Source organism: Vulpes lagopus, chromosome 3, assembly GCF_018345385.1.
Source record: "Vulpes lagopus strain Blue_001 chromosome 3, ASM1834538v1, whole genome shotgun sequence".
In the NCBI taxonomy this organism is placed as follows: domain Eukaryota; kingdom Metazoa; phylum Chordata; class Mammalia; order Carnivora; family Canidae; genus Vulpes; species Vulpes lagopus.
The window spans coordinates 27909364-27931111 of record NC_054826.1 but is presented as its reverse complement, the minus strand read 5'-3'; the positions used below and the strand labels follow the sequence as shown (position 1 = coordinate 27931111).

Sequence of the window (21748 nt, the reverse complement as noted above, 5' to 3'; positions counted from 1 at the left end):
CCTCTCAAAGTGTTAAACAGAGTTATTATATGACCCAGAATTCGACTCCTAGCTATATATCCAAGAGAAATGGAAAGATCCAGCCAAAACCTTATACATGAATGTTCATAGCAACATTATTCCTAATAGCCAAAAAGTGAAAACAACCTAATGGCCATTAATGGACAAATGGATAAAAGCACTGTGGTATAGACATACAATGGACTAGTACTCCACCATAAAAAAGCATGAAGAACTCATACGTTCTACAACATGGATGCACTTTGATAACCTTATGTGGAATGAAAAAAGTCAGAAACAAAAAGCCACATATCTTATTATTCCATTCATGCTAACTGTTCAGGATAAGCAAATTCACAAAGACAGAAAGTAGACTAGTGGTTGCCAGGTACTGGGGGGATGGTAGAAGGGATACAGTTTATTTTTGATGATATTTGTTCTGAAATTGGATAGTGGTGATGGTTGTGCCACTCTAAATACACTAATGACCACTGGATTATATACTCTAAAAGAATGAATTTATTATTTACTCTGTTTTTAAATTAAGACTCTAAGAATAAATGCTTTACAATGAGAAGTTATTTTTCATTTCCCTGAAGGCTTGGGATCTCAGGGAAGAAGGCAAACAGCAAGTTTGAAGGAAGAAAGAAAGGAAGAGCTAATAATAAATTTAGGAGAAAGGGTAGTCTCTACAGTTTTCTCTTTCCTCTAAGGAATCTCAGTGTGTTCCTTGGGATTATCATGACCACTACATTGGAAGCCTATGAGATGAAGTTTTGACATTGGCTGGAAGGTACTATTGCACTGGTTGAGGATGACTATGGTATAGGTCATATGTCTGAGTGAAAGAGTTGGTAAATATGGAAGGAGAACAAGGGGCTAGAGAGGAAAGCTTGTTGATGGTAAGGTGACCAGTTACTTTGTTTTGTCTGAGACTGTCCTGTTTTAGCACTCAAAGCTGCACACTCCAGGGAAACCCTCAGCCTCAGGCAAACCAGGATGGTAGGTTATCTAGTTGGAAGCAACATGACAAGGACACTGATGGGCTATTATTTACTGAAGGCCTACCATGACACAGGCATTATGCTAAGATCCCTTTATGCATTATCTTTTTCAATTCTCAGTCAGCTTCTCAGGTAATTACTGAGGTTAAGTTATCTGTCCTAGGTCAAATAGAAGAGCCAAGGGGCACCTGGGTGGCTCAGTGGTTGAGCATCTGCCTTTGGCTCAGGGCATGATCCTGGGCTCCTGGGCTCCAGTGCTGCATTGGGCTCCAGTGCTGCATCAGGCTCCCTGCAGGGAGCCTGCTTCTCCCTCTACCTATGTCTCTGCCTCTCTCTGTGTATCTCTCATGAATAAATAAAATCTTTTTTTAAAAAATGGAAGAGCTAAAATTTCAATCCCAGTCCATAGAGTCAGAGTCTTTAGTCTTAACCACCCACTCAACTGAAAGATTGAGCCAATATAATAAGTGATAAAATTGAAAAACAAATTATCTATAAAGAGTGCTTTAAGTTTAAAAATGCTTTTTATACCCATGGTCACATTCCTCCCCTCTAGGAACCCATTCGTTCATCTGTGCATTCATTCAACAAGTCCTTATGGCACTTACTTGGCACCAAATTCTGTGTTAAGTGCTGAGAATAAGTCACAAACCTCTCTTTGGAGCTTATGTTTGGTGATAGGCCAAAAATTAAGAAACAAAAATATCTGGGAGTTATGGTAAGAACTATGAAGGAAACAGAAGCACACAGAAACTATCAGAGGTAAATTGGTTTTAGGCAGGATGGCCAGGGAAAAGAATCTGTAAGGGAGAAGGATTTAGGCTGAAGCCCAAATAATGAGGAAGAACTAGTCCCATGAAAATCCAGGGAAAACACTCTCGTACGAGAGGACGATTTGCCCAAAGGTCCTGAAACAGCAATGAGTTTCTTATGTTTGAAGATACCAGGAAAGAAGAGTCAGTGTTGTCATAGCATATGTAGCGAGTAAAGCAGGAAATCTTATCTCAGACTTGTAGATGAGAACTTGAGGTAGGGTTATGAGACTTCCCAGTATCACTGAACTATGGGTCAGGCCTCAACCCAAGGTCTTCTGAGTGCTGAGACTTGTTGCTTTCATCTTATCTTGAAAAAGGGGATTTTTCTTATGGCTATGATTTTCAAACATTTTAGGAACAGAAACCTTTTTTACATATAGTCTCATATTAAAGCCTAATGTTTGAAACAGATAAAACCTGACTCCTCTCCTGGGGCTGGAGGTAGGGCTCAGGATCCCGGCTGTTCAAGTCTTTGGTACCCCCAACCCCTTTAGGTTCAGCTGCTGAACTGAAACCCTAGCGAGTTTTTAGTTCACAGAATCACATCTTGAATCACATCTTCACATACATTTGCCAAAATGTATAGAAGGGTTTTGTTTTTGTGTCTTTAATTTTCATTCCAGTGTAGTTATATTAGTTTCAGGTATACAATCTAGTGATTCAATACTCCCATGGATTTTAATTTAGCTGCATATTAGCTTCTAAAAAGAAGTTTCTGTTTAGGGTTTGGTTTTTTCACTTACATGTTAGCGAAGCAGTACACGCAGGAATTAGAATATGTAACATTATTAGAAGCACATAATGGGCTGACTCTTATGGAGCATGTATGTTTCCGTTGTGTAAACATCTTTTGATAATAACTGCATTGAATGTCCTAAAACGAAACTCACAGGTAAAACTCTCAATCTTGTAATGATTGGCTTAATGGCTTCTAATATAAGTTCCTGGGAGTTTTATGCAGACGAAGATAATGATAAAATATGTCTTCCTTCACACATTAAACATCAAACTTCCTTATCTTAAATTCAGCAGCCAAAGCCTTTGAGATTTCCACTTTGAAAGGCAGCTGAAGCTATATAGTCCTATACTTTGGCTCTATGATATGTATCTGTAACTTGTTAGAAAGGAAAGAACATTCAGGGAAGTGACAAAAATGCCTACAACTATTGTCCAAGTGCTTCTGGAATTATTTTAGTTCATCAAAACCCCCTTTCACTGTGGCGCTCAGATCAGAATACCCTGCATGGTCCTACTCTGCTATTGGCTATATTCCAGTCCTGAGGATTAGGAGGCTGGAGTAATGAGAAAAGATTATTTTCTCATTTTGTTTTTCTTCCTTCTTAGTCCCAGAGTTGGAGTAAGCTGGATTTAGAGGACTTGACTGACAGAGTAGAAGAAGGGCTAGTCTATAGGTAGAAGGAAGGCTTGGGAAGTTCATGAGCACTATGTGATGAACAGATAAGTCAGCTGCCACAAATTTCTCCTTCATTGGCTCAAATCACACTATATTCAGATATCCATAGATCAGGGTACTTCCCTGTCTATGAAACTTAAAAGGCTCTCATTACTGAAAGCAATGTTGGCCAACTTCTGTCATTGGTTCATAATTCCTTCCAAATTCATATGCCATTTTTCTTTAAAAATATTTTTTGTTGATTGGGCTTCTTTTTTAAACTTGACTATTCACCCTAGAAATGTCCTGAATATGAATATCCATGATATTTTGGGTTTGAAGTTGTAATTATATTTTTTTCTAACACATGTTAAAGAAAAACTGTAACTATTATGATAAAAATATGCATTGTCAAATTAGCTAAAATCATCACTAATATTATTAGAAAGTTCTCGAATCACTTTTTTGGGAAATACCATTTATGTCTCTCATCTCCTCCTTTAGTGAGGAAGGCTACAAGGTTTGTTCAGGGAGGCTTTACCAAAAAATTGATTCTTTAGTGGATTCCTACAAGATGAAAATGCTTTCTAAAATTGTATAGGAGTATGAAAATGATTTAATTAGAGATGACTGTATACACAGAGGCAAAATTGAAATAGCATGGACCCCAAAATAGCTTAAGTTATTTATAAGGTGTGAAAGGAAATTCTCCTTTTAGTGAGAAAGAAGCTAGGTTGAAGAAGATATTGTAAAGGCATGCAAAAAGGTTTATCCCCACCAGTACTGGAAGTCATTATTCTAAAGAGATGTCTCAATCAGATTTGTATTTTAGAAGGCCCACACCTGTAGTGTGGAGAAGATGAGTACACACTTTTCCTATGAAGAGCATGGTATCAAATATTTTATAATTTTTAAGCCATATGATCTCTTTTGCAACTAGTCAATTCTGTTGTTGCAGCCTAAAAACAGCCAAAGACAATACATAATGAGCATGGCTGTATTCCAGTAAAACTCTGTTTCCAAAAATATATGGCCAAAGTTTGCCAACCCCTGGATCCCACTCAGTGCAAGAAGACCCTTGGGTAGCCATTGCAATACTACAGCCAAGAAGTAAGGAGAACTTAATATGCAGGCAAAGCAATTAATTTAGAGGGAAGAAAAAATAAAAATCAGAAATTAGGAGCTTTAATTGCTAGTGGTATATAGGATATGGAGGAGCTATAGAGATAGGGATGAATCTTGGTTTACCCCAGGATCTATTTTGACAGAGATGGGTAGATTGAACTATATGTATTGCCATTATGCATATCAGATATGCTCAAATAGTAACAATTACAAGTGGTTTAATACAGTGCAAACTAATAGAAATACTAGAAGCCTAATATTATAAAAAATCACCCTCGTGTAGGAAGTAGAAAACTTACCTTGAATAAATGGTCACCAAAAATATCTGAAACAAAAATGTTTAGGAAAAAGGATCAAGTAAAAAATGTAGTGTTTTATAAAAAAAAAAAAAAAAAAAAAAAAAAAAAAAAATGTAGTGTTGAGTTAATTAATCCCTTAAGGAATCCCATATAAATTAATAACCATGAAAATTGTAGAAAAATATGTGGCTCTTTCACTCAAGATTTGCCCTGCCATGCCTCATTCCCAAAAACACTTCCCCAAACACACTTCGTGTCCTCCTTGAGAATTCAACCATAACCCATTCCTAGGTTTAATGCTGAAGTTAGGAGAGATTTAAACCCAGGCTTCATCCTCTGGGACTCAGCATATCATCCACCACAGGACTGCTCAGATATTGTGCAGACCCCTTTCAGAAAAAGTCTGGTTCTTAATAGTCAGCCTGGCTACCTGCTCACAGAAATCTTAGATGACTGCTTTCTTTTTTGATTATTGCCTGTCTTACATATCCTCTTTCCAAACTCCATCTGCTTATAAAGAAGCTTCTTCCTCTGTCTGGGATTGCATTCATACCTGCTTACCTAAACTATTAACAGTTCTTATTACCTTCAAATTTCATATTCTACTTAACGGCCTTGAATTCTTTTAGCAGCTGCAGCTGAGTATCCTCCCTGCCTCCCCTTCCACTTTACCGCTCCACTGGCAGAGTTAGTTTCACCTCATGGGTTTCCCTTCCCATTTTGCTGGAGTTAATTAGAAAAGCTGAGCCCGCTCTTGAGATTTGATAACATCAGGTTGTGCTCTAATAGTAAGCCATGTTAGAAACTGATACTGCTTTGTGTAGAAGGTATTTGAATACACACACGTGTGCATACACACACACAAAATACCAGTGTGTGGAAGTATGATGGGAAACTATTAGGAAGAGACAGGAGGAGAGATGAAACTTCTCATTAACTCAAGACCAAATTATTTGTCAAATAGTGATTATACCTCTCATAGATCATCCTTTAAACTATCTCAAATCTGAACCTGTCTATGGTAGAGTTTTGGGAATACAGAAAAATGGATTCACCACTGATATTCATTCTGGTTGAGGTAGTAAATTTGTCTCAGAGAAATTTCAAAGGTTCAAAAATACATACATCTAGAAAACAGTTATTGTTAGCTTTTTTCTTCCCTTAGAAGATCAAATGTTAACTTCCTCCCCAAAGTTCTTTGACAGATTCTTACATGAGAAATAGCCAGTAGCCAAAATAGCCACAAAGAAAGTTTTCATCTTTTCCCAAAAGGAACAATGTGATTCATCCACCAGAGTTCTCTCCGTCAAGAGCTTCGTAGTGGATCCTCGAAGGCTCAATTCTCTTGAACTGAGGGCTCTACCCCCCCATGAGAACTTGAGACCCTATTATGAAGTCATTCTGTAAATGATCTGTTTACATGTGACACCATGGGCAAAGTCACCGGGTCATCAAAGACTGTGAACACTTCCCAGGCCAAAATATTTCATTTGTAATAGCTGTAGAGCTGTGGCATGATATCATTATTTAACATCGATTTGTTTGATTGTTAGATTATCATTCACTTCCACAGAAGTGCATTCCATTTTTTGACTAGCAAGAAGAAACAAATGTGAAAAAGATGAACTTAGAGTGAAATTTACGTGTCTGTCTTCAAAACACCTGCCACCATCCCCCTTCCCCCCACCCCCCCACCTCCTCACCCCACAAAGATTCAGATTCAGTAGGTCCAAAGTGTGACTCAGACACATCAAGCGCGCACACACACACACACACACACACACACACACACAAATTGCATAAGAGTGTCTGATTCACCTCTTGAGAACCGATGGATAAGGATACCACAATTTTACACTAAAGGGCTAATTTTCTTGGCCCTTTCTTTGTTTACTACCTAATGGCAATTTTTCTTAGTAGAGCAATCTCTTTATCCTTTTTATTGCCATGGCCTTGCCTACTTTCCTAGTCCTAGCATCTACTGTTTTATTTATTTATTTTTTAATAATAAATTTATTTTTTATTGGTGTTCAATTTGCCAACATACAGAACAACACCCAGTGCTCATCCCGCCAATTGCCCCCTTCAGTGCCCGCCACCCAGTCACCCCCACCCCCCCCCCTCCCCTTCCACCACCCCTAGTTCGTTTCCCAGAGTTAGGAGTCTTCCATGTTCTGTCTCCTTTTCTGATATTTCCTACCCATTTCTTCTCCCTTCCCCTCTATTCCCTTTCACTATTATTTATATTCCCCAAATGAATGAGACCATATAATGTTTGTCCTTCTCCGATTGACTTATTTCACTCAGCATAATACCCTCCAGTTCCATCCATGTCAAAGCAAATGGTGGGTATTTGTAATTTCTTTTTTTTTTTTCATAGCCTTCATTTCTTTATTCCTCTGTCGATGGCACTGACATTTTTAAAACTGGTTTTCCAGCCCATAAGTATTTTTTATTTATTTTTAATTTTTTTATAATAAATTTATTTTTATTGGTGTTCAATTTGCCAACATACAGAATAACACCCAGTGCTCATACCGCCAAGTGCCCCCCTCAGTGCCCGTCACCCATTCACTCCCACCCCCCACCCTCCTCCCCTTCCACCACCTCTAGTTCATTTCCCAGAGTTAGGCATCTTTATGTTCTGTCTCCCTTTCTGATATTTCCCACACATTTCTTCTCCCTTCCCTTATATTCCCTTTCACTATTATTTATATTCCCCAAATGAATGAGAACATACAACATTTGTCCTTCTCCAATTGACTTACTTCACTCAGCATAATATCCTCCAGTTCCATCCACATTGAAGCAAATGGTGGGTATTTGTCATTTCTAATGACTGAGTAATATTCCATTGTATACATAAACCATATCTTCTTTATCCATTCATCTTTCGATGGACAGCAAGGCTCCTTCCACAGTTTGGCTATTGTGAACATTGCTGCTAGAAACATCGGGGTGCAGGTGTCCCGGCGTTTCATTGCATCTGAATGTTTGGGGTAAATCCCCAACAGTGCAATTGCTGGGTCATAGGGCAGGTCTATTTTTAACTCTTTGAGGAACCTCCACACAGTTTTCCAGAGTGGCTACACCATTTCACATTCCCACCAACAGTGTAAGATTTGTGTGGAGTCAGAAAAGACCCCAAATAGCTAGGGGAATTTTAAAAAAGAAAACCATAGCTGGGGGCATCACAATGCCAGATTTCAGGTTGTACTACAAAGCTGTGGTCATCAAGACAGTGTGGTACTGGCACAAAAACAGACACATAGATCAATGGAACAGAATAGAGAATCCAGAAGTGGACCCTCAACTTTATGGTCAACTAATATTTGACAAAGGAGGAAAGACTATCCACTGGAAGAAAGACAGTCTCTTCAATAAATGGTGCTGGGAAAATTGGACATCCACATGCAGAAGAATGAAACTAGACCACTCTCTTTCACCATACACAAAGATAAATTCAAAATGTATGAAAGATCTAAATGTGAGACAAGATACCATCAAAATCCTAGAGGAGAACACAGGCAACACCCTTTTTGAACTCGGCCACAGTAGCTTCTTGCAAGATACATCCACGAAGGCAAAAGAAACAAAAGCAAAAATGAACTATTGGGACTTCATCAAGATAATAAGCTTTTGCACAGCAAAGGATACAGTCAACAAAACTAAAAGACAACCTACAGAATGGGAGAAGATATTTGCAAATGACATATAAGATAAAGGGCTAGTTTCCAAGATCTATAAAGAGCTTATTAAACTCAACAGCAAAGAAACAAACAATCCAATCATGAAATGGGCAAAAGACGTGAACAGAAATCTCACAGAGGAAGACATAGACATGGCCAACACGCACATGAGAAAATGCTCTGCATCACTTGCCATCAGGGAAATACAAATCAAAACCACAATGAGATACCACCTCGCACCAGTGAGAATGGGGAAAATTAACAAGGCAGGAAACCACAAATGTTGGAGAGGATGCAGAGAAAAGGGACCCCTCTACTGTTTTATTTAACATAAAGTGTGTTAAATAACCAGGATGTATATATACATGGAAACTCAAGTTTATTATATGTGATTTCTATTATAGTACTTGGATTGCATAACAAGGGTCCCAGAGATCATGAAAGATCAATAATTCTGTATTGAAGATTGTGTTATAACTGGGTAAAATAGGGCTTAGTTCATATTGTTATTAAAACAAAGACATGAGGTTTAACTCTTAAGGAAGAATGTGTTATCCTACAAATATGATCAGTTCTCAGATTTCCCAGGAACACCCAAGTTCTTCTAAGCACTAGGGGTTTGAAAAATAAAGATGGACTATCTTAGAACAGATCATTCTTACCACAGTGTGACCAATATTCTTTGCTTCACTAAACTTTAAGCAGGCTCCTGAACTTTCTCCTAGTGTCATGTGTACAATCCCTTCTAAAACTTAGTTTTTGTAAAAACCCTGCTAAGTGAGTTTAACCACAATTGTATTATGCAAATATAATTATTTGTACATGGATTGAGTAACAAAATTGTAAGATACCTACCAGTCCTTTTTTAAAGATTTTATTTTAAAATCATAAACTATTTAAAATACACACTGTGATGATTTGATGCACATTTACATTATGAAAGGGTTTTCCCCATCCAGTTAATTAACACATCCTTCACATTGTTACCCTTCATATGTGTGTGTTTGTGTGAATATTTAAGTTCTAGTCTCTTAGCAGATGTCAATTATACAGTACAGTGTTTTCCACCATAGTCACCATATTTTATATTAGAACCTCAGCACGTTAGAACCTCAGCATGTAGCATCCTAGAGCTGAAATTTTGTTAGTATTATTGGCTGAATGTAAACCTGGGAAAACTGATTTCCAGAGTTTACCAACTTAACCACTGTATTATGTGGCTTTTTGACTCAACATAAAGAGTTCACTGAGGACAAAGATGATCTTACTCATTGCATTTTGAGCCCTCAACCCAGCGCCCAGCTCATGATGCATGAATAAGTGCTGATTAAGAGATTGTGAGCAGACAATTTTCCAAACATTCAGCATGTCAAATAATGGACAGTACTGCCTTATGGAGACCTGGCCATATGATTTTCAGGGCTACCCAAATGGAAACAAGAGTCGAATGACTATCTCTCAGGGATATGGATATGACTATCTCTCAGATTCCTCTCCGAACTGAAAGTTAAAAGATAAGACCTTTCATATTTTTCAAGATCTGAGAGTCTGTGACTCTATCATTTCCCAATAGTCATAAAAATGTGTTGTCACAACATCTTTCAGGAGAAAAATATAGTTATCCTTCTGTGAGGTGACATCATCTCAGAATCCTCTGGGCAGAAGACCGTGCAGGGGCTACTGTTGCCATGGGCAAGGGCAAGAACACTAGAGCAAGGAAGATTCAGAGGCTGAGGCAAGGACTTAGAACAAGAGGGAAGTGCTGTGCTTATGGGGCTGATGTGACCAGAGTCAGTGGGATGGAACCAAGACAGCCGATCTGGCAGTGCCAGCCAGGCCTCTTATACTTGCATTGTATTCAAGCAAGAGAATTCATCTTGATTACTAAATTGCCTCTTAATGATTTAAGATAGCTAAAGAATGCTAGACATATTTGCTGACTTGTGAAAAGTCTTAATTTAGGAAAATTAAGTTTAGAACCAGAAAGTGGAAACAGAGATTCCTCAAACCCCTCAGGAATACCCTCTGGGCTGCTGGTATGGATTTTAAAATACTGAAGCCCAGAAGAGTTGATTTAAACTCATAGCCTGACAAATGTTGATTCTCCTTGATATTGGTATTGAGTACTGAATTGATGACAAGGCCTTTCAATGTTTTATAGGGACAAAAGGAGTGAGGATTACCAAAATACTACCTATGTTCCTATAGAGTAAGGGACAGGCAGGGCTAGGTGGGGAGAGATAGGTAAGGGCAGAAATCCCCAAAATGCTAAGCTGTAAGGAAACCAGAAACAAGGGAACAAACCAGACCATCCTGCCCTAGGTGTGGGTAGGAGAGTGTCTTTTTTATGACAGTCACCTGTGACCAACAAAGAAAAACCAGACCCTAAAAAGAAATGAGCATTAAAGATACTATCATCAGTTCTTACTCAAAGACATCACAAGAATGACAAAGCCCCAAGCTCCCTCCTCAGTCCTAAATTAAAGACTGTCAGTAGAGGCCCATGTTGGCAACCCTGTTGGGACCCCCTCACTCCTGACAGCTCTCTCTGCACCCTTGCTTAATAAAACTATATCACTTTACTCACTCTCCTTTGTTGATGAGATTCATTTTCCAACTCCATAAGACAAGAACCTCAGTCTCCTGCTTCACTAGAGCTACTAGTGGTTTTCCAAGCACATTCTCATGATGATGATGATGATGATGATGATGATAACAGTAGCAGCAGCTACAATAGCATTTATATAATTTAACATTGTTACCATTGTGACATGTTTTGGGTATATCCACATGCTATTAACCTTTATAACAGGTTTTTAAAGTTTTAACTGAAATTCCAGTTAACTGGGGCAGCCTGGGTGGCTCAGCGGTTTAACGCCGCCTTCAGCCCAGGGCCTGATCCTGGAGACCCAGGATTAAGTCCCACGTTAGGCTCCCTGCATGGAGCCTGCTTCTCCCTCTGCCTGTGTCTCTGCCTCTCTCTCTCTATATATATATATATCTCTCTCTCTGTGTCTCTCATGAGTAAATAAATAAAATCTTTAAAAAAAAAATTCCAGTTAACATACAGTATAGTATTAGTTTCAGGTGTACGATATAGTGATTCAACCCTTCCATATACCACCCAGTGCTCACCACAAGTGCCCTCCTTAATCCTCCTCATCTATTTCACCCATCCCCCCACCTACCTCCCCTCTGGTAACCATCAGGTTGTTCTCTATAATTAGCCATCTGTTTCTTGGTTTCTCTCTCTCTCTCTCTCTCTCTCTCTCTCTCTCTCATTTTCCCTTTGTTCATTTGTTTTGTTTCTTAAATTCCACATATAGATGAAATCATATGGTATTTGTCTTTCACTGACTTATCTCACTTAGCATAATACTCTCTAGTTCCATTCATATTGTTGCAAATGACAAGATTTTATTCTTTTTAAAGGCTGAATAATAATTCATTACATATATACACATCTATACACACATAAATATGTATATATATGTATATATGTGTATATATATACATATATATGTGCATGGGTATATATATATATACATATATATATACACACATACATATATACCAATCTTCTTTATCCATTCATCAGTCAATGGACACTTGGGCTGTTTCCATAGTTTGGCTATTTAGGTAATGCTGTTTTAACACTGGGGTACATGTATCCCTTCAAATCTGTATTATTGTATCCTTTGATTAAATACCTACTAGTGGGCAGCCCGGGTGGCTCAGAGGTTTAGCGCTGCCTTCAGCCCAAGGCATGATCCTGGAGACCCAGGGGCGAGTCCCACGTCAGGCTTCCTGCATGGAGCCTGCTTCTCCCTCTGCCTGTGTCTCTGCCTCTCTTCTCTCTCTGTGCCTCTTATTAATAAATAAATAAATAAATAAATAAATAAATAAATAAATACCTACTAGTGCAATTGCTAAATAGTAGGATAGTCCTCTTTTTGAGGAAACTCCAGAGTCGCTGGAGGTTTATTAACCCACTAGTAAAAAGCAGTAACAGGCCCACCTATAAACACTTCTGGTTAGTCTTCTAACGAGCCCAAAAGTGGCTTAAAATGGAACCATTATTAGTGAGATTAAGACTGTAACTTCATCAGGATGTCAACATTAAATGAACAGTTCATTAAAAGTTTTTGTTAAAAAAACAAACAAAACCCTTCCCGAATAGCAACGCCAAGGAAGACATGCCTGAAAGGCATTAAAAACACCCTTGTGAAAAAAAAAAAAAAAAAAACACCCTTGTGTGCTCACTGCCGGCCGCTAAAGAAAGACACCAAGGAGAAGAGGGTGGAGGCCCCCTCTGTGGGCTTGTTGGAGCTGGCCTACTGGATCACGTACTCCAGGTAGATCCGGTGCCTCTCAAAGATCACGAAGATGGAGGGGTCAGACATGCTGTTCACACAGCTGTCATAGAAGTTGTTGCTTTCCAGAGTGGCTGCCCCAGTTTGCATTCCCACCGACAGTGTAAGAGGGTTCCTGTTTCTTCACATCCTGACCAACAGCTTTAGTTTCTTGTGTTGTTGATTTTAGCCATTCTGACAGATGTGGGGTGATATCTAATTGTATTAATTTTGAAAAGTAGGTATTACTGGTACCATCTTTAATCTTTGCAAAAGGAGATCCTTTACCCTAGACCCCCAAGTTTTAGGGGGCTTCTCACTGGCTCTTCTCCAGCCATGTCTCTCCTCACAAGAATAAGAGCTTGTATGTAAGTCAAAGACCTTCTAGACTATACCTTGGAGCCCTGAACTCCTGAACTTTCTTTCCAAACAGACTTGATCCTGCTTACAGGGCTTATGTGAATTTCTTCCTCAGGTCCATTCTCCCCAGTATGCACAGCTATCACCCCAATATGTGACCTAGGAGTAACTGTCAAGGTTTGGGTGAAGATTGAACATGTCAGTGCTTTAGTGTGCTGGTCCAAGTGCACAAGGCTCTTCTTGAGGCATGAAAAAACCAGGGAGGAGAAGAGAAAACCAACTACAGTCCAAAAGAAGGACCAATGCCTTAGTGCCACCTTCTTTTGTGCATCTACATTCTGGCAAGGAACTGAGAATTTTAAATTCAACCTGGACTTTCACATTGCAATGATGCTATATTTGCCAAGGATAGAATTTTATTTAAATTTATTTAAAGATTTGAGCTAAGTGCATTGTAGACATGTAGTACATTGGCTTCCATTTTAATTCTAGCCCTGAGGCCCCAAGTATTATGAATGGGCCTGGCTATTATTCCTATTTTTAAAATGTGGCAGCCATTCTGAGATGACAAGTGACTGGTTTATGGTAATAAGCTGAGGTGGATTTGAGGCCAACACTCTTTTACATGAGCACTGGTGCCCTTCCCACCACACTGTTTCTATCACATACGTTCTGACAGGACCCTCTTTTCAACTCAATGAAGTGCGGTTACTTCTATTTGCATTTTTGCCAATTGATGACTTCTGACTCAGAAAGCTAAATTAACGGGCCCAGAGTCCACGGCACAGTCAGTCCTTAATCCATGTTTTGGCTCTAATTCCAATGCCATTTCCATCGGCAAAATGGGGGTGGAAGTACCTATTTCATATAGTTGTTAATAATATTAAGTGAGTTTGCATAAACAAAGGACTTAGAATAGTAGCTGGCAGATAAAATGGTCTTTAAATATTTGCTGTAATTACTCCTTCTGACATTCTTGTTGGAAAGTGATTTTTTGAGGCACAGATATGTTTAGACGCTGCCTGCTTATGATGCTAGTTGTTGCAAGATGGAGGCTGAGTGGCTCAACACTGTACATTTTGGTCTTCACTACCCTGGGGGACCTTCATAGTCTAAGGAATGACCCAAACTCTATCCTCTCTTCTCAACCAAATACTGCTTGCTTCATGTTCAGTGAACTCTTCACCTAAGTCAGGGTAATATATTTTGATGCCTACATCATGTACTCTACTGCCTCTCACGGTTTACTCAGAAAATCTTCTTTATTTCACAACACAGGCTTACCTATTCATCTCACACTCTTTTGTCACCCCTTTTGCATCATATCAGCCTGCATGCTTCATAGTAAGGCAAAATGACAATAGTTGAGATCTATGGAACTCCTGGATAATTGCCAGAAACCCCCTGAGTACCCTGAATGTGGTTTACCTTTTAACTCTTGCAATTTTTTGAGGTAGACACTATTAACATTTCCTTTAAAAAAGGAAACCTAAACAGAAAAAAAGTTAAGTACGTTTTCTAAGATCATATAGCTAGTAATTGATAAGCATATTACTGGAACCCAAGTCTGTGACTTCAAAGTACATATTCTTCATTTCTATGCTAATTTATTATTCTCTTTCACTTATGAGGCACAGCCTCAAAGGGAATTTAAAGTGTCACTTACATTGCCTGCCCATTAGTTGAAAGTTTTTATTACTGTGTATGAGAAGTCTCTAAAGAATATTAATAATTTTCATACTGAATCAAAATAAAAAGATCAGATCACATTCTTTATCCACTGATGAATAAATAAAGAAACATGGCATTTTATAATTATACTTTCTAAATGTTCTAGAATTTTTACTATGTACAAAGGGCTATATATAGCCTATTGCAAAAATTATAGCATTTATGTTCATAGCAATTCAATGAGGTAAATATCATAATTATTCTCATTGTGTAAATGAATAAACAGGTCCAGAAAATTAAAATAATGTGTCCTTGTCACACATCAACAAAGCTGGGAACTAACAATTCTTTCTGACTCTAAAGCCAGTGCACTTGGACGCTATACTACATTGACTGCATTTAATAATGGTTTGAATCTAGAATTCTTTCAATAAAATCAGCTTTGACATTTAATAGGGTAAATACTCACGTACATAACAAAATTATGTGGCATATAAGATTTTCTCTGATAATTCTAGATAAATGATCTAAATCATATCTTTTACATATTAAAAGATGTATGGCAGAGCTTTTAATTTTGAGATAGAAAAATTCATCCCAATTATGAGATTATATAAGAGTAGTAATTCTATACCATATGTTGTGAAATGACCATTTTCTTTAATCAAAACTAATGTTAGGGAGGTATATCGGACTTTTGCTTTGCTTCCTCATCTGTGCCAGCTGACATGGGGTTCCCATCAAGGCTTCAAATCAAATTAATCAGTTTAGACTCACTCAGAGAGAGTGGTGATGCTATGATTGCTCTTCTAAAGTGAAAATGTAGTGCAAGAAAACGGACCCAAGACTAAAAAGGGGATTATAATGAGAATTTATTTATTAAATGATGCCAGGCCATAGCCAGTACTCTATAAATATGGAATGGACAAATAAATGATATAATTTCACAATTCTTAAATCTTGTGTCAGTCATAAATGGCAAGTTAGTCAATGTTGATTTCTACTCAAAGTAAGAATATTCTATTGATTCAAATAGATCAAGAATGAACTGTCTTTTTGACAAGGGAGTTTTTGTATCAAAGTAGAAGCTGGATGGTGATTGCTTCTCAGAGATCTCACAGGAAGCTTTCTGACAGTTGGGTTAGATGAGCTTATAGCCACTCTAATTCTGAGATTATGTGATTCAAGGATTTCTCCCTGGATCGAGAAAAATGCATTAAAACAAAAACAGACTTGCTTTATCTTTAAGATGAGTAAGTCTCAGAATTTCCTGGGCACAGTTTCTAGGATAATAAGGAGCTATTTGCTCCCATGCTGCTGAAAGTAGCCAAGGGCTGTAAGGTGGAGACAATAGAAGTGACCTACTATTATCAGCCTAGCCCATTGAGGCTTGCATTATATCCTGGCCAGATGTGTCATCCTATTAAGAAATGGCTACTTTCCAGAGCCCTAGAACAGGTTTAAAAGATTCAGTGAATCATGGGAAAAGTTTCCTTGTGAAAGGATTACATAATGTAACCTAAATTAATGCTAATTTACGTTTGGATGGTGCATAAACTATTTTAGTGCTTTTGCATATACTATTTGATTCACGTCTATGTCTAAGATGGGTATCATCATCTTTATGAAGAAAAAAACTGGGTCTTAATGAAATTAGTAACTGATTAAAATCAAGATCTCAGAACCAGTAAATGTTTAAAATAAGTTTTAAAGATAGGTTCCTTGGTTTAGTACTCATTTTTTTGCAATAGAACCATTTTCATGTGAGTCTGATGCAACGATAAGTAAGGCTACCCAGGGTTCACATCAACTGAAAGTCTCCCAGACCTGGTTCCAGACTGGACATAGAGCAGAGGAATCCATTCACTGATCTTGGTTGGCAAGACTTATGCAATAATCCATGCTCTGTGGCTTTCTTGGGAGCCCCAGATTTTATGGTACAAGTAGAGCTAATGGGAGAATTAGCTGACTGTCTATTGGAAATATACCTGTTCTCTGTTGGGAGCTACTTATTCAAGTTTCCTAAGAGGAAGATCACCAGCATCCTCAAACCAAGAATGAGGGTCCATGTGGATATCTTAAGAATCCAATGGTGCAGAAGCTGGGCTGTTCCTATGCTTTGTCCATGATTGCTTTGTCTCCAAGTAGGACTAAACTTTAGAAGCCAAGTAGAGTTTGATGGACCAAGAGCTAAAGACCTCCATTGCATTCAGTATTGGGGGTATACTTAGCTAGTGATACCATCAACTGCACTGCCATTGTCCAAAGGGAAGGATAGCATTTGCACTTCTTATAGTGCCAAATATTAGGAAGTAACTTAACAAAGTGAAGCATTCTTTATGTGTACTATTTGCTAAGTACTACAAGGACTCAACTATGCAAAATGATGAATTTTGAAGAGCCATTCTATAGCTCTATGACAAGGTCGTTGGCAGCTCTTCTTGACTTTAGAGCTCACAGGCTAGCAAGCATTCTCTACAACACCAGTGGACATAGGGCCCTTGGCCTTGAAATGCTGTGCAGTGGAGAACTCACATTTATCTCTCTGTGAGGGAGTAAAAACAGCCAGAATCTGCTGGATGGGCTGTTTGGGGATAGGGACTATGATACTGCCTAAGGAGCATAGTTTAAGTGTTAAGGGAGCATAGTGTTTAAGGACTTGAACCATAGGGTCAAACAGAGCTCTTATCAATCATAACTCTACCATTTCCTACTCGTGTTGAACTGCATATCTGTCTTCACTGAACTTTATTTTTCTTAAGTGGGAAAAATGCAGATTCATTCCTTAACTTACTATTTTTTTTTATTTTTCTGAGCTCCAATCATGCTCTAGAAATAAATTAGGTGCCAGATTTACCATGGTAAATACTATAAATACCCTAATTTGTATTCACATACATTTATTACTAGGGTTATTTTATGAATTAAATGAGATCATGATATAAACCATTTAGTATAGGACATGGCCCAAGGTTTTCTTCAACTAATATTAGTAAACTCAGAAAGTATAAAGAACTATCTTAAAAATATTGAAAGAGTTCACAGTTATAGTTTTTCTCTGTGGCTCTAAGCTCATACTATTTACCATCCTAATTTTTCCTAAGTAAATCTAAGCTTTGTAAAAATACAAAACCTTAATAGAGGTCCCCATTAATAATGGCCTTCTCACCCAATAGATCCAACACGAAGCTGCATGAATACCTGTTAGGAGGCCTATAAAGGCAATTTTTGCATTGCATAAGGATTGTAGCCACCAGTGTTTTATATTTTTAAACTGTGATAATAATTCTTATTGAGTTTATTATGTTAATATTATGTACCATACCATGAATATTCTGTATTTTGTGCTTTTTTCTTCATGGGACGTTTCCATGCAAAAGTGGAAATATTCATGCCAATTGAGTAACATAGGACCCTACTCCAGCCTGTATCCCTCTCTCTATTATTTGGGCCCCACAGTGGGCTAGTCTTGGTCACTTCAGCATTATTTTAGGAGAAGAGGAAGTAAGACTCTGTCTTTGAGGAAAACATGTCAAAGAAGCCTGTAGATACTGGGGAAGGAAGAGAATGCCATAAAGGCAAACCTCTTGATACTTTTCACTTAGCAAATCTCAAATTCACAGCCAATTTATACCAGAGAACATCGACTTCCCTCCTTACCCATCTTTTCTTTATTTTGTCATATGTCAAATATACAAAAGAGTGTGTATAATATACAAGTATAGTTTTAAACTAACAGCAACACAAATGCTCATATGTCTATCAGACAGTTTGAGAAATAGCCACAAGTTCTGTCATTAAAACTTTTTATGTGCCCCTTCCCTAACTCCCATTTTTTGCTGCAACTCAGGCTGCCAGCTCCCCCTCTACTGCACCCTCATCTTCCTCTCCTCTGGCAAAGACCCTCATGCAACCACAGTCTAGAAACATTTCTCCAGCTGTGAGGAATTAAGTTTATTTTCCTGTTCTCTGCCCTTTGCTATTTTCTCTTGTCATTTGCAGGCAATGTAGAATTTAGTTTGGAGCTCTTCATGCCATTAGGATGTTGAATACATGGCTTTGAGTATAATTGACCTAAGTTGGTTTTCATTTTTTTCCCCCTGATGGTTTAAAAATTACATATGTATGTCAGGCAATGGAGAAACAAATAAATATCCATTTTAGACATAACGATAAAGAGGACACAATCTCCTGTTCTCAGGAGACTCCAAACTAGAAGATGCATATTTTTTCTTTCCTCTGTCCTTTTTTCTTAAACCAAAAATGAGGATAATTTAAAACCTCTTACCAAGGCCCCTGATGGGAGTATATTTTCATTGCAGTCAAACCACTCTGCTGCCTTCTGTGGCTCTAACAGTGATGATCTACTCTAACAGGAGGTATGTAGTGTTCTTTCAGGACTGGGTTAGGCAGGAGTGGGTTTATGCTAAGGTGGAATTAGGCAGAAGACAATGAAAAGCCAGAACCTACCCATTGTGTTTAGGGGACAAAATTAGGATGACCACAGATTTTTGTTGTTACTGTTTTGGAAATCAATCACTTACTGTTTGCTAATTATGTGCCCACAACAGTATTATGTATTGTGTGTAGATGTTGATTCATGCCAGTCCATAAGGAACTGTTGCTGCCTCTACTTTGAAATGCAGGAACTGAAACTCAGGTTCAACCAGTAACTCAAGGTTACTCAGAAGTGGCAAATCTAGATTTAATCCTAGGGCTCTCTGTCCCCAAAGCCTCATATCCCTTTTTTTTTTTTTAATTCCTTTAGGGTTTTTTTTTTCCTCTTTTTTTTTGAATTTTTAAAAATTTGAGATATAATTGGCATATAACATTATATGAGTTTTAGATATGCAACATAAAGATTCAATAATCATATAGATTGCCAAATGATCACCTTCTTGACCATTATATTATAGAGGTTTCACAAATAATTTCATCTGACATGGAAGACACGTCAGTATCTCAAGGGGTTGGTGGTTCTGCCAATCATGGGCTTCCTAGATAAATGAGAAGGAACTGACCAGAGCCCAGATAGGCAGCCTAAACAGAGACAGGGCAACCAGGGATGTGACCGGCATAATAGATGTCAGCCAATATTTTAGGGTGTCTGACACTGGGCTCCATTTCTGGAACAGGTAGAAGGGAGAGAAGGAGAGCTGCAAAGAGCACAGACTAGAAGTGCAAGACCAGATGGATGGGATGCTAGACACGTTGCAGAGTAGGGCTACAGGCTGGGGAAGCTGCCTTGGTCAGAACGGGGATCTTGGGCTTGTAGAATGAGATTCTGGAACAATGGGAAATAAGAAGAATGAAACCCAGAAGCCAGGCTTCCCCTTGATGAGTCAGTTACAAAGGGCTAAGCTGCTCCTGGACTTCGTTGTTTAAACCACAGAGCCTATTTTTGAGCATTAAATGACTCATATCCCAGGGGATCAGCGCCTAGGAGTCTGGCAAGTGGAACTATCGATCAGATAGTTTCCTGAGCTCCCCAGAGGCATCTTTCACAACTTCAGTAGTTCTCTTCCAGCATTTCAGCAGGAACTCATAAAAAAAGCTTAATTTCAATTGACTCAGAGTTCCTTTTCTTAAGAAATTCTGAAAGGTTTTCTGGATGTGTCCCTGGATATAGGTTTTGTTAAGGAATGTTTTTGTAGACCTGGCTTCCACTTCCTTGATCTGTACTATTATCATTAATTAAAATTCCGAAGTCAATGTTTCAGCTTCCCTTTGTTCTCTGAGAGAGACAGGAATTACCTGTTCCAGAAAGACTGGTTTATTGGCTGAGTAGTGCCTGCTTTGCTGAACTGTAAGGAAGAACTAATTAAAAATGACACAGAGTGAGATTTCTTAGAATGTGAGTAGGTTTCTGTTCTAGCAACCAGTTTTAACAAATGGCTTTAATTGTTTTTCTTTTCTTTTATTTATGTATCTTTAAAATGTTATGGCAGTTTTCTTTTCATGTTACAAATGACAAGGATTTACAAAGTGGTGTTGCAAAAGATGACTGTTGAGGACAAGAATGTAATGGGGAGTTTTAGGCTGTCGGTGAGCAAAGTGACTGCCATATAAATTACTCTTCCACAATTTCTGGAAAAGCAATCATCCCTCGTTCTTATTTGTATGTCTGTGGATTCTTTTTATGGGAGCTTGAAGAAGCATTCAGAATTTGGGTTGACACAGAATGTAAACAGATGCCATATAGTCTAGTGATAGAGTTGGATCAGAAGGTGACATCTAATTTCGGGATTATCTGGGATAAGACACTGTGGTTTCCTTGCTTACATGTTGTTAGAAGTCAAATTCAATTCATCTTAATTTAATTCAGTTAATTTATTAAGCATTCACCAAACACCTGCAGCATGCAGCTGTGATCTCACAATATAGCAGAAAAGACAGATGCTTACAAATTAATAAGAATATACTATGATGCTTGATAACCTGAGAGGATTATATGAATGAATGAATGCATAAGAGACACTCATTAGAGAATACATAGGAGCTTTTTAGGGAAGATAGCATTAGGGATGAATCTTTTTAATGAGAGGAAATCAGTGAGAGGAGAAATGGGAAATAGAATTGCAGGAAGAGGGACCAGCATATGCACAATTGCCAAGTGCATGGAGGGTTCTGAGAGTGGTCCATTTCATAATGTGGAATGGAGAGAGATGAGGCTGGAGAGCGAGGCTAGCACTGATGGACTTGAAGGCAGAGAGACTCACCAAAGTGATTTTAGCAGGGACAAGATAAGATCTGTGTTTGAGAAATATCACTCTGGAGATGGTTGGAAATAGATGGTGAGCAGTGAATAGTAAGGAGGCTTGGGAGGCAGAGTGGCTGGAAAACATGAACTGGCCAATAACTTGGCTAGTTTGTTATGTCGCAGTCTCCTGCTATTCCCTTTACTTGGAATGACACTTCTCACTTCTCAACCCATGGCTACTGCCTCCTCATTCCACCCATCTCAACTCCTGCCCTTGTGTTCCTTGCCTAACTTCTACCCATTTTAGGCTTCTGCTTATAAATCACCTCAGGAATTGGGA

General features: G+C 38.4%; 1 protein-coding gene across 2 annotated transcripts in view; it reads left to right on the top strand.

Annotated features, from left to right (window-relative positions):
- Positions 1-21748, top strand: part of LOC121487666 (sperm-associated acrosin inhibitor-like) — a 126290-nt gene that overhangs the window by 14713 nt on the left and 89829 nt on the right. The window contains exon 1 of one of the 2 annotated variants that reach the window (XM_041749616.1): positions 19063-19087. The exons of the other annotated variant lie outside the window; for it this stretch is intronic. The gene's annotated coding sequence lies outside the window, so the exon portion shown is untranslated. Of the gene's footprint in view, positions 1-19062; positions 19088-21748 lie in introns of those variants that run through there. 2 annotated transcript variants of the gene reach the window in all.